Raw genomic sequence first — 12137 nt, forward strand, 5'->3', positions numbered from 1 at the left:
AGCTGGTAAATGGTGAAGTCAGGACTGGAACTTGGACAGTCTGGCTGTAGGCAGGGCCAGAGTTCTTTGCTACTGTGCTTCACTATCTCACAAAAAGTTCACATACAGTTGAATGTTGAGAGGAAAACACACACACACACACAAAACACATTAGGTGAGAATTGTGATTTAATTACCAAAGAACCTTAAGAACTGTCTTCTTTCACTGAACATCCCATGGCTGGAAGATTTAAATCAGACGCAATGGTGGAGGAAAGGGAGCAGAATCTTAAATAGTATCAGAAAATGATTTAAGACTTTTATCACTCCTGGGATTTATTCATAAAATATAACATGTCAGGGAGTATATACAAATAAATGATAGGATATTTATAGGTCTGGCTGTATTTTGTGTTGTTTCAGAAAATCCTACATTAAAGAAGGTTTTGTGTGTGTGTGTGTGTGTGTGTGTGTGTGTGTGTGTGTGTGTTTTGCCTTTTGTTGATGAAAGAAGACAAAACAATAAAGTCTTCTATTACTCACTGGCATAGATCTGATGTCAGTGTTCATAAGACAAGCAATACACTTCCCTCTTCACACAACATATTATATGGCATGGCTTTTGTTTCTCCATAAATACTGTAAAGTACTACCCTACTCTATTTTCTCAATATATTCATGGCACCCTAATCTATACGGAAATAAATTCCAGAATCAAGGCTATAGTTTTGGTAGTCCTAAAGCCAACATGAGTATCTTAGGTATGTGACTTTCATTTCTAAATTATGGTATTGTTATCATTATTTCTTCTAATGGTATTGCATTGACTTGCGAGGTTAAAAAAACGGAAACCCCTTTAAACTTAAATTAAAGGGGTTTTTATTATGAGCATACAAAGGTATCCTGGGAATGGGTGTGAACAGGAAGTGCAGCTAAACTTTGGGCAGTGCTGGGAAACAAGGCAGCTTCTCGTGCATGCTCTCATTCTTCCTCACTTTCTCTTTGGGACCACATCATCTCTGCTTCAGTTTTTGCAGTCTTCTTCTCTTGAACTCCCTGCTCATTCACTGGCATACCTGGCCAGTGTTCATCAGCATGCATATCCTACCAAGCCCAAATCTAAATAATTTCAAACCTCCGGAAACCATGGCTCTCAGCTCTGTCTTTTAGTTTAAACTTTCAAGAGAAAAAACTTGATTAGCACACCTTATAAGATAGAGTTCTATCAGCTATGGCCAAATGGGGTAGGACCATGTGGAAACCTGGCCATAGGTGCCTTTCCTTCAGCTGAGATTGGAGGCTTGGGAGTCAGTTTTCAGGGATGCATGAGGTAAGATTTAGTAGTAGTGCATCACCACTTCATCGTTCAAAGCTATGGAAAAAAATTAAACACTGAAATGCAGGCCTAGAGAATCTACGAGAGGAACAATTACAGGAGTTGTTTCCAGAGTGATTGGTAAAAGCTTTGAAACCCAAGGCCACCAGGAAGTATCCTAACAGTTTATCATGCTTTTTCCATTAGCTATTTTACTTCTGAGTGGCCGATCTTTTCCTACTTTGAGTGAGAGGGCAAAGAAGACATTCTACATTCAGAATGAGAGGAGGTTAGGTTATGCTCAAAGAAATGCAATGAGCTTCCCTAACGGAAGTTGATCACTGTGTGGAAAAATTAGCACTAGTGAAAAGAGAGGACCAAATCTGTATCTTTTCTTCAGGTGGCCAAAGGTAATATTTTGCCACTATGTCAGAGGCCTGTGGGACTACTCAACAGTTCCTATCAACTCCAGACTTTACCAGTTCATACAAAGCAGGCATACATAACAATAGTGTGCTTCTCCAAGCACGAAGGGATAGCACAAATGTATAAGGGCAAATACCGCCTGGATCAAGGTGTTTATGCAGATGCTGGCTTATGTTCCTTCACAGAATCCCACCATGACCACACACCCTGGCTTGAATTGAGAGAATCCTTTAGGACAATAATAATGCAATTGTAGTTTCTTATGACAAAACTAACAAACATCAAACTGATAAGTCAGAAAGAACTTCTGGGTTACAGAGACTTGAAGAGCCCTGACCTTGAAAAGCAGAGATAACACTGAAAATCATTTCCAAGTGGGGTTAGTCTGCTTAACTGAGGTCCAACGCAACTGTGATAATCAATTTTATGTGTCAACTTGGCTAAGCTACAGTCTCCAGTTATTTAATCAAACATTAATTTACATGTCGCTATAAAGGCATTATGTCAGTGTGATTAAAGTCCATCAGTTGATGGGACTTTATCAGGGTATGGTATGGGAGGTTGTTCTACGAAATCTGTGTGGGCCTGATTTAATCAGTTGAAAAGCCTTAAGAGCAGAGCTGAGGCTTCCCTAATGAAAAGAAATTCCACTTGTGGATGGCAGCTTCACTCCATGGATGAGAGTTCCAGCCTGCCCTTCCTGATGGCCTGCCTTACGAAATTCTGACTTGCCTAAATCACCTCCAACAATCACATAAATATTTCCCTGCAATAAATCTTTATCTCTCTCTTTTTTTAAAGACGGAGTTTCACTCTTGTTGCCCAGGTTGGAGTGCAAAGGTGCAATCTTGGCTCACTGCAACCTCTGCCTCCCGGGTTCAAGAGATTCTCCTGCCTCAGCCTCCTAGGTAGCTGGGATTACAGGCATGCGGCACCAAACCTGGCCAGTTTTTTGTATTTAGTAGAAATGGGGTTTCACCATGTTTGTCATGCTGGTCTCCAACTCCTGGCCACAGGTGATCCACCTGCCTTGGCCTCCCAAAGTGCTGGGAGTACAGGCATGCGCCACTGTGCCCGGCCCCAGGAAATCTTTTTTTTTTTTTTTTTGAGACAGAGTCTTGCTCTGTCACCCAGGCTGGAGTGCAGTGGCACGATCTCGGCTCACTGCAAGCTCCGCCTCCCGGGTTCACGCCATTCACCAGCCTCAGCCTCCCGAGTAGCTGGGACTACAGGTGCCCACCACCATGCCAGGCTAATTTTTTGTATTTTCAGTAGAGATGGGGTTTCACCGTGTTAGCCAGGATGGTCTCGATCTCCTGACCTTGTGATCCGCCCGCCTCGGCCTCCCAAAGTGCTGGGATTACAGGCTTGAGCCACCATGCCCGGCCAGTACATCTCTTAATATACATCTCCTACTGGTTCTGTTTCTCTGGTTGAACCCTGACTGATAAAGCAACTAAATAATTATAATAACCCCAAGAGATAGGTACTTTAATTAGCTCCATTTACAGATGAGGAAACTGAGGTAAAGAAAGATTAAGAAACTTGCCCAGGGAACCCAGCTCCCAAGTGGTGAAGCTGGGATTCTAACCCAGTTGCCTGATGCCTGGACCCAAGTACTTCACACACTATCCCACAGCTTCTCTGAGTGGTTCTACCAATACAGGCAGAATCTAAACAGTCGAAAAAGTATTTCTTTCTTTTTTTTTTTTTTTTTAAGAGAAAGCCTCACTCTGTCACCTAAGCTGGAGTGCAATGGTGCAATCTCGACTCACTGCAACTTCTGCCTCCCGAGTTCAAGCAATTCTCCTGCCTCAGCCTCCTGAATAGCTGGGACTACAGGTGCTCACCACCACGCCCAGCTAATTTTTTGTGTTTTTAGTAGACATGGGGTTTCACCATGTTGGCCAGGCTGGTCCCAAACTCCTGACCTCAAGTGATCTGCCCACCTCGGCCTCCCAAAGTGCTGGGATTACAGGCCTCAGCCATTGCACCCAGCCTGAAAAAGTATTTCTTAAAAATCATTTTGGATTGCCCTAGAAAGCCTCCAAACTTGGGCATGACCTGAGAGTATTTTTAAAATTCATTTTGGATCACCGTAAAAGTTTCCCAGATTTGAGCACAGACAGTCCAGATTTCAAATACAGGCTTAAGAGTTATGCACTGGTGTCTATGCCTTGAATCCAAGTGATATGACTCCTGAATGGCTTCAGAAAGGCCTCTGAAAAGCTCCGAGCATACAGATTTCCAGAGGCTGTGGATTAGTACAAGACCCCTTTTGGAAAGTGCTCTTTTGGGACCTGAAATAAAAATAACAGAAATGGGTTAAAAAATCTGAGCATTCTAACATAAAAATATGAGTTAAACTGGAAGAAACAATATTCTTATTGGACACCTTCTAGGACAGAGTTCTATTAGCTATGGCCAAATAGCGTAGGAGCATTTTCTTCTGGTTCATCCGTAAACAACACAGGGAAAGGGAAGAACCTCAAAGAATGTTACAGAGGTAAGAATGCAACCCTTCATTAAGATAATTTGGTAGTATATATGAAAAGTCCTAAAATGTTTATAGATTTTTTGTTCCATTAATTCTACTGCTAAGAATTTATCACAAGGAGATAATCAGTGATGGTCCATAAAAATGTAGGTATAAGAATCTGATTACAGGATTATTTATAATAGTAAAATCTTGAAATAACCTAAATGTCTGAAATAGAAAAATAAAGTTTGTATACTACATGGTGAAATGCCATGAAAATCATGTTATGAGAAAATGTTTATAAACTATTGTTTTATGAAAAGAAACTTATACATATCATCCCAGTTGTTTTTTTTTTTTTTGAGACAGAGTCTCGCTTTGTCGCCCAGGCTGGAGTGCGGTGGCATGATCTCAGCTCACTGCAAGCTCCGCCTCCTGGGTTCACGCCATTCTCCTGCCTCCGCCTCCCGAGTAGCTGGGACTACAGGCACCCGCCACCACACCTGGCTAATTTTTTGTATTTTTTAGTAGAGATGGGGTTTCACCATGTTAGCCAGGATAGTCTCGATCTCCTGACCTCGTGATCTGCCCGCCTCGGCCTCCCAAAGTGCTGGGATTACAGGCGTGAGCCACCGTGCCTGGCCCCCCAATATTTTTTTTAAAGTACACCAAATATGCACAAAAGAAAGACTGAACCACCAATATACTAATAGCAATTATCATTGACTATTAATGATTTTTTTCCCTCTTTTGTATTTTTACAAACTTTCTATAATAGGCATGTATTATTTTATAGTAACAAAATTTAATTGTTTGTTGTTATTTTTTTCTTCTGAAATTGGGTCTTGCTCTGTCACCCAGGCTGGAGTATAGATCATAGTTTACTGCAGCCTTGCGACCTCCCAGGCTTAACCCCCCCCTCTCATCTCAGCTGTCAGGAGTTCGAGACCAGCCTGACTATCTCTACTACAAATATCTGACTATCTCTATTAAAAATACAAAATACCTGACTATCTTGTAAAAATACAAGATACCTGACTACCTGTACTAAAAATACAAAATTAGCCGAGCGTGGTGGCGCATGCCTGTAATCCCAGCTACTCGAGAGGCTGAGGCAGGAGAATCACTTGAACCCAGCAGGCAGAAGTTGCAGTGAGCCAAGATCGTGCCATTGCACTCCAGCCTGGGCAACAAGAGCAAAACTCCATCTCAAAAAAAAAAAAAAAAAAAAAAAAAAGATAGTGAACTTAAAGGATAAATGTTGTGTGTGTTCTGACTGTTCCACTGGCAGTTCCCCCATCTTTTCCCCTCTCCTTGGGTCTCCTTATTGCCTAAAACAATACTGAAATTAGGGCAATTCATAATCCTACAGTGGCCTCTAAGTGTTCAAGTGAAAGGAAGAATTGCACTTCCTTCATTTTAAGCTAGAAACTAGAAATGGTTAAGTTTAGTGAGGAAGGCAGGTCAAAAGCTGAGATAGGCCAGAAGCTAGGCCTCTTGCACCACACATTTAGCAAACGTGTAATTTAAAAAAAAAAAAAAAAAAAAAAAGGTTCCTGAAGGAAATTAAACGTGCTATCCCAGGGACCACATGAATGATAAGAAAGTGAAACAGCCTTGTTGCTGATACGAAGAAAGTTTTAGTGGTCTGGATAGAAGACCCAGCCTCAACATTCCCTTAAGCCAAAACCTAATATCAAGCAAGGTCCTAACTCTCTTCAATTCTATGAAGGCTGAGATAGGTGAGGAAACTGCACAAAAAAGTAGGAAGCTAGTAGAGGCTGGTTCATGCAATTTAAGGAAAGAAGCTGTCTTCATGACATAAAAGTGCAAGGTGAAGTTGCAAGTGCTGATGGAAAAGCTTCAGCAAGTTATCCAGGAGATCTAGCTAACATGATTGGTGAAGGTGGCTACACTAACAGCAGATTTTCAGTGTAGATGAAGTAGCATTATATTGGAAGAAGATGCCATCTAGGACTTTCCTAGCCAGACAGAAAAGTCAATGCCTGGCTTCAAAATTTCAAAGGACAGGCTGACTCTTGCTAGAGGCTAATACAGCTGATGACTTTAAGCTGAAGCCAACGCTCATTTACCATTAAATAATTTTTTTATTTTTTAGTAACAAGGTCTCATTCTGTCACCTAGGGCAGAGTGCAGTGCTGTGATCAAGGCTCATGGCAGCCTCAACCTTCTGGGCTCAAGCAATCCTCCTGCCTCAGCCTCCCTGGGACTACAGGCACATGCCAATACACCTGGCTAATTTTTATTTTTTGTAGAGACAGGGTCTTGCTATGTTGCCCAGGCTGGTCTCAAACTTCTGCCCTCAAGCAATCCTCCTGCCTTGGCTTCCTGAAGTGCTGGGATTATACGTGTGAGGGGCACCTGGCCTCACTGACCATGTTGAAAGTCCTAGGGCCCTTAAGAATTATGATAAATCTATTCTGCCCGTGCCAGTGGAATAACAAAGCCTAGATGACAGCATATCTGTTTACAGCATGGTTTACTAAATATTTTAAACCCACTCTTGAGAACTATTGCTCAGGAAAAAAGATTCCTTTCAAAATATTACTGCTCATTGACAATGCACCTGGTCACCCAAGAGCTCTCATGCAGATGTACACGGAGATTCATATTGTTTTCATGCCTGCTGACACAACATCCAATCTGCAACCCATAGATCAAGGAGTTATTTTGACTTCGAAGTCTTATTATTTAAGAAATACATTTTGTAAGGCCATAGTTGCCATAGATAGTAATTCCTCTGATGAATTGGGGCAAAGTAAATGGAAAACCTGAAAAGGATTCACCATTGTAGATGCCATTAAGAATATCTGTGATTCATGGGAGGAGGCCAATGTAACAACATTAACAGGAGTTTGGAAGTCGATTCCAACCCTCATGGATGACTTTGAGGGGTTCAAGACTCCCATGGAGGAAGTAACTGCAGATATAGTGGAAATAGCAAGAGAACTAGAATTAGAAGTGGACCCTAAAGATGTGACCAAGTTGATGTATCTGATGATAAAACTTCAGTGGATGAGGAGTTCCTTCTTCTGGATGAGCAAAGAAAGTGGAATTTATTCCTGGTGAAGATGCTGTAAACATTGTTGAAACGACAACAAAGGATTTAGAATAAATTTAGTTGATAAAGCAGTGGTAGGATTTAACAGGATTGGCTCCAATTTTGAAAGAAGTTCTACTGTAGGTAAAATGGTATCAAACAGCATTACATGCTGCAGAGAAATTGTTTGTGAAAGGAAGAGTCAATCGATGTGGCAAACTTCATGGCCGTCTTATTTTAAGATATTGGGACCAGGAGTGGTGGTTCATGCCTGTAATCCCAGGATTTGGGGAGGTAGAGGTGGGTAGATAACTTGAGCCCAGGAGTTCGAGACAAGCCTGGGAAACATGGTAGAATCTGTCTCTACAAAAAAATACAAAAATTAGCCAGGCATGGAGGCACACACCTGTAGTTCCAGCTACTTGGGAGGCTGAGGTGGGAAAACTGCTTGAGCCTAGGAGGTAAAGGCTGCAGTGAGCTGTGACTGCACCACAGCATTCCAGCCTGGGTGACAGATCAAGACCCTGTCTCGGGGGGGGTGTGGGAGAGAGGAATTAATAATATGAATTTATTTATTTATTTATATTTATTTATTTATTTATTTGACAGGGTCTTGTTCTGTTGCCCAGGTATGTGGTGGTACAATCCTAGCTTACTGTAGCCTCAAACTCCTGGGCTCAGGGCTTAGCTAATCCTCCTCCCTCAGCCTCCTGAGTAGCTGGGACTACAGGTGCATGCCACCGTGCCTGGCTAATTTTTAAATTTTCTGTTGCCCAAGCTGGTCTCAAACTCCTGGTCTCAAGCAATCCTCCTGCCTTGGCCTCCCAAAGTGTTGGGAATACAGGTGGGAATACAGGCGTGAGCCACCACAGCCGGCCTCATGAAAATATTTTGAAGACCGTACTTCAGTTTATAAGGCCCCTTCTACCTAGAGTTTCTCTTCAGAATCCATGACCAAGAGAAACTACTGGGCAATAGATAGTGATACACTTTAAGTCCGCCTGTCATTCCTTGATAGCATCCCTGAACTGCCTGCGCAAGGCAGTGTGCCAAAGGAAAACATTATCTTGAGGAAACAGGTTTATAGTTGAGGGCATGTTTGTATTGTAGACACAGTGTTACTCTGAAGCCTCCAAACAATCGATACTTTCCTTCCATTCTTTCATTTTTTTAATTAACAAAGGATACTGATTCTCAATCCTCCTGTCCAAAAGGAAGCAAGGTCACAAACAAGTCCTTCAGGATTCCTGCCTTAAATGTTGCTGCATTTAGAAGTGTTGCAAAAGAGCCGGCTTGTTCACTCTGCATTTCTGGAAAGATGGCCTACAACTAAAATGAGATTAGAAGTGGCAAAAACTTATCACGAGGGCAGAAATGAATGCTCTGATTTATTATGCAGAGGAGCTGCTAATCAACAAAGATACTTCAAACCTTGAAATTGAATTCTTGGGACCAGGCCTGATTTCTGGTTTCAGGAAAGGGTTTTACCTTTTTTTTTTTTTTTTTTTTGACAGAGTCTTGCTCTGTTGCCCAGGCTGGAGTGCAGTGGCTCACTCTCGGCTCACTGCAACCTCTGCCTCCCGGGTTCAAGTGATTTCCCTGCCTCAAGCCTCCTGAGTAGCTAGCTGGGATTACAGGCATGTGCCACCATGCCTGGCTAATTTTTGTATTTTTAGTAGAGACAGGGTTTCACCATGCTGGACAGGCTGGTCTCGAACTCCTGACCTCATGATCTACCCATCTCGGCCTCCCAAAGTGCTGGGATTACAGGTGTGAGCCACCGCGCCCAGCCAGGGTGTTACCTTTAAGGACAAGACTGAATTCCGATCAACAGCGGTTTACTTTTAATGAGACAGGAGGTGATTGAGCTAATGAATGACTGTTCAGTAATTCTGTCCTAAGATTTTTCCAGGAATTAGCTAGTACACTTCCGTGGCGTACAGTCCTAATGAATACATTTGAAGAATGTGATGTATGCTGTGTTCAATAAGGGAAAATATTTGAATACAAATTTAAAGTCCACTTTCCCAAGGATATTTATTAGTTGGAGTAAAACCATAACCTAAGGACAGATTGAGGGCCACAAAGATGTATACAAATTTCACTTGACTACAGGCTGTTTAACCAAGATTTTGTAGAACTGTATAAACAACTACTTCTAAATTATACTGCAGAAAGGTAAATAACTAATATAAAATATAACCCAAGTGAAAGAGAGGAAAGAATTAGGATAAAAAAAATTTAACGGCCAGGAGTTCCATGCGCCCTGGACTGCTGAGAAATGGGTGGCCAACATGCCCATCTTGAGAAAAAGTAATAAATACAGGACCAGCTGCTGTTCCAAAGTTAACTGCCTACTGATAGTTTAATTTGAAACAACTTCAGAAAAGCCCCACACTAACTACTATGGCAGTGGTAGACCAGCCAATAAAACTTTTCAATTACCCAACTGATACACCATATAAATGCTTCATTTTCATTCCCATCACACTAGGGGGAAATGCTAAAGTTACATTTCTGAAAACACAACAAAACAACAGTGTGTGTGTGTGTGTGTGTGTGTGTGTGTATTCTCTGTAGGATGACAAAAAATGTTAATAGTCCTTTCACATCTTCCTTTGCAAAAAAATTTCCCACCCACAAAAGCTGTATACATTTAAATGTTTCACCTTGTTTTTGGCATTACAGATGCTGCAGCAAAAGTAATGTTTCTCTTATAGCTTAGAAAACATAATGCCAGAAAGTAATTATACACAGCTATAGTTTATAGAGGTACAGGCAACAAAACATATGGTCAGGGAAATGCTACAGAATTACAGTATTAAACTAACCCCAGCAGAGCATGGTATTTTGATAGACATACTTAGAAAACAGAACAGCTAAAACAAGTTAAATCTTTTGCTTTTAGCTAATCTATTTAAACCACAGTGTGATGATGGTAAAGTGTCAAAATAAAATCCTCAACATCTTCATAAGATCAACAACAGGATACCAATGCAGAGAACTGAGACCCGTTTAAATTCGTAATGATATAGTGATTGCTATGAGTTTTAACATCACCAAGTATTAACTCTGAGAGTACTAAACTATGTGCTACAAATATTCTGCATGTTGAGTTTCAGTCTCTCCCTGTGCTGGGAGACATTTCAGGCCACATTATGGGGAGGGAAGTCGTAATGGGCTCTAGAGAACTTGGAACAGTACCAAACACCAGGAAGCTATCTGAGATTTGGGAAGAAAACAGACATGTACGGCATATAAAATTTAAAAACTTAAAAGTAATTGTGAATGAAAACAAAAACTTAAAAAAAATCTATCTTGGAAGAACAATAAAGGTTTTCCTACACATCTATACAAAGATATGAACATAAAGATGCTTATTGCAACATCATTTCTAACTGCAATGAATTGGAAACAACCTAAATGCTATCAATAAAGGACTGGTTAAATAAATTATAATAAGCTTACACTGGAAAATTTTATGCAGTAGTTAAAAAAATAATGAAGTGGAAACTGACATGGTAATACTTTCTAAATAAGTGAAAAAAGGCAAATTGACAGAAATACATATATATGTATACAGATATACAAACACATACATATAAGCACACATACTACACATACACACACACATATATATATCCCCATTTGTTCTAAATATTATTTAAACATATGCTATATATATGCATAGAAAGCAGACTAGGATAGATAATGAACCACCACTCTTAAGTCACCTATGGGATAAAGGCAGATACCAAGTTTCTGTACTATTAAAAAATGTTTTCACGTGTTAGTCATAGAACTCTTAAGTGCCAAAAAAGAAAAATTTTCAGAGAAATACAAGATGCTTCTAGTAAAAGGAGACATGGGAGCAGGACTGTAAGTAGAGGTAAAATCTGAACAGTGTTTAATCAATTTTTTCTGAACATTCTTGACTATTTCCTCAATTTTTCTCTTTAAAAAGAATTCACTCAATTTTATACTCATGTCCTATAAAAACATCTTTATCATTGCCATAGGATTCAAGAAGGTCTCCTGATGGCTTTTAAAAAAAATTATGAAAACATGCAGAGTTTTTTTTTTTTTTTTCTTTTTTAAGAGACAGGGTCTCACTCTGTCACGCAGGTTGGGATACAGTGGTGTGATCATAGCTCACCAAACTCCTGGGATCAAGCAATCCTCCCACCTTAGCCTCCCAAGCAGCTAGGACTACAGGCATGAGCCATCATGCCCAGCTAATTTCCAGGAGTTTAAAAAAGTATAGATAATATTGCAAATCCTATCTCTTAGCTTAAGAAATAAAACAGTCAAGATACACTTGAAGCTCCCTGTGGATCCTTTCCTGGCCCATTCATTTGATAATCAATACCCTAATTTCACTATTTATGACTTCCGCACATCTTTTTATACTTTTAGTACCTATACGTAGTCATAAAAATATACAACAAACAATGTATTGTTTGTGTTTTGCCATGTGGTCCCTGTTGGTACAACTCTCCTGTTGTAATGTGAAAGCAGCCCGAGATGATATGCAAACGGACATGGCTGAGTTCCTGTAATATTTTAACTACAAAATGGTGGCAAGCCAGATTTGACCCATTTGCTGACTTCTGCTTTATATAAATGGCATTATACTTTATCTATCCTTCTACAGCTTGCTTTTGTCATCCAAAATTATGTTTCTGAGATGTATCCATGTTCTCATACTACATATCCTTAATTCAAACAGGGCTACTCTGAACTGACAAAGATTCTGAAACTTTTCCTAGTCCCATCTGTGTACTTCCTTATAAAATCCAGTTTTGGCAGTAAGTCAGTTTAGCAAGAATCCTCATCTTCAATATCAGATTACTCTTAACATCTGATCAGGTTCAATC

The 12137-nt window shown here is 40.4% G+C and overlaps 1 protein-coding gene across 25 annotated transcripts in view; it reads right to left on the reverse strand.

The window, feature by feature from the left end:
* SH3D19 (SH3 domain containing 19) overlaps positions 1-12137 on the reverse strand; it is a 202644-nt gene that overhangs the window by 87127 nt on the left and 103380 nt on the right. The window lies entirely within an intron of this gene.

This window comes from Pongo abelii, chromosome 3, assembly GCF_028885655.2.
Source record: "Pongo abelii isolate AG06213 chromosome 3, NHGRI_mPonAbe1-v2.0_pri, whole genome shotgun sequence".
Lineage (NCBI taxonomy): Eukaryota > Metazoa > Chordata > Mammalia > Primates > Hominidae > Pongo > Pongo abelii.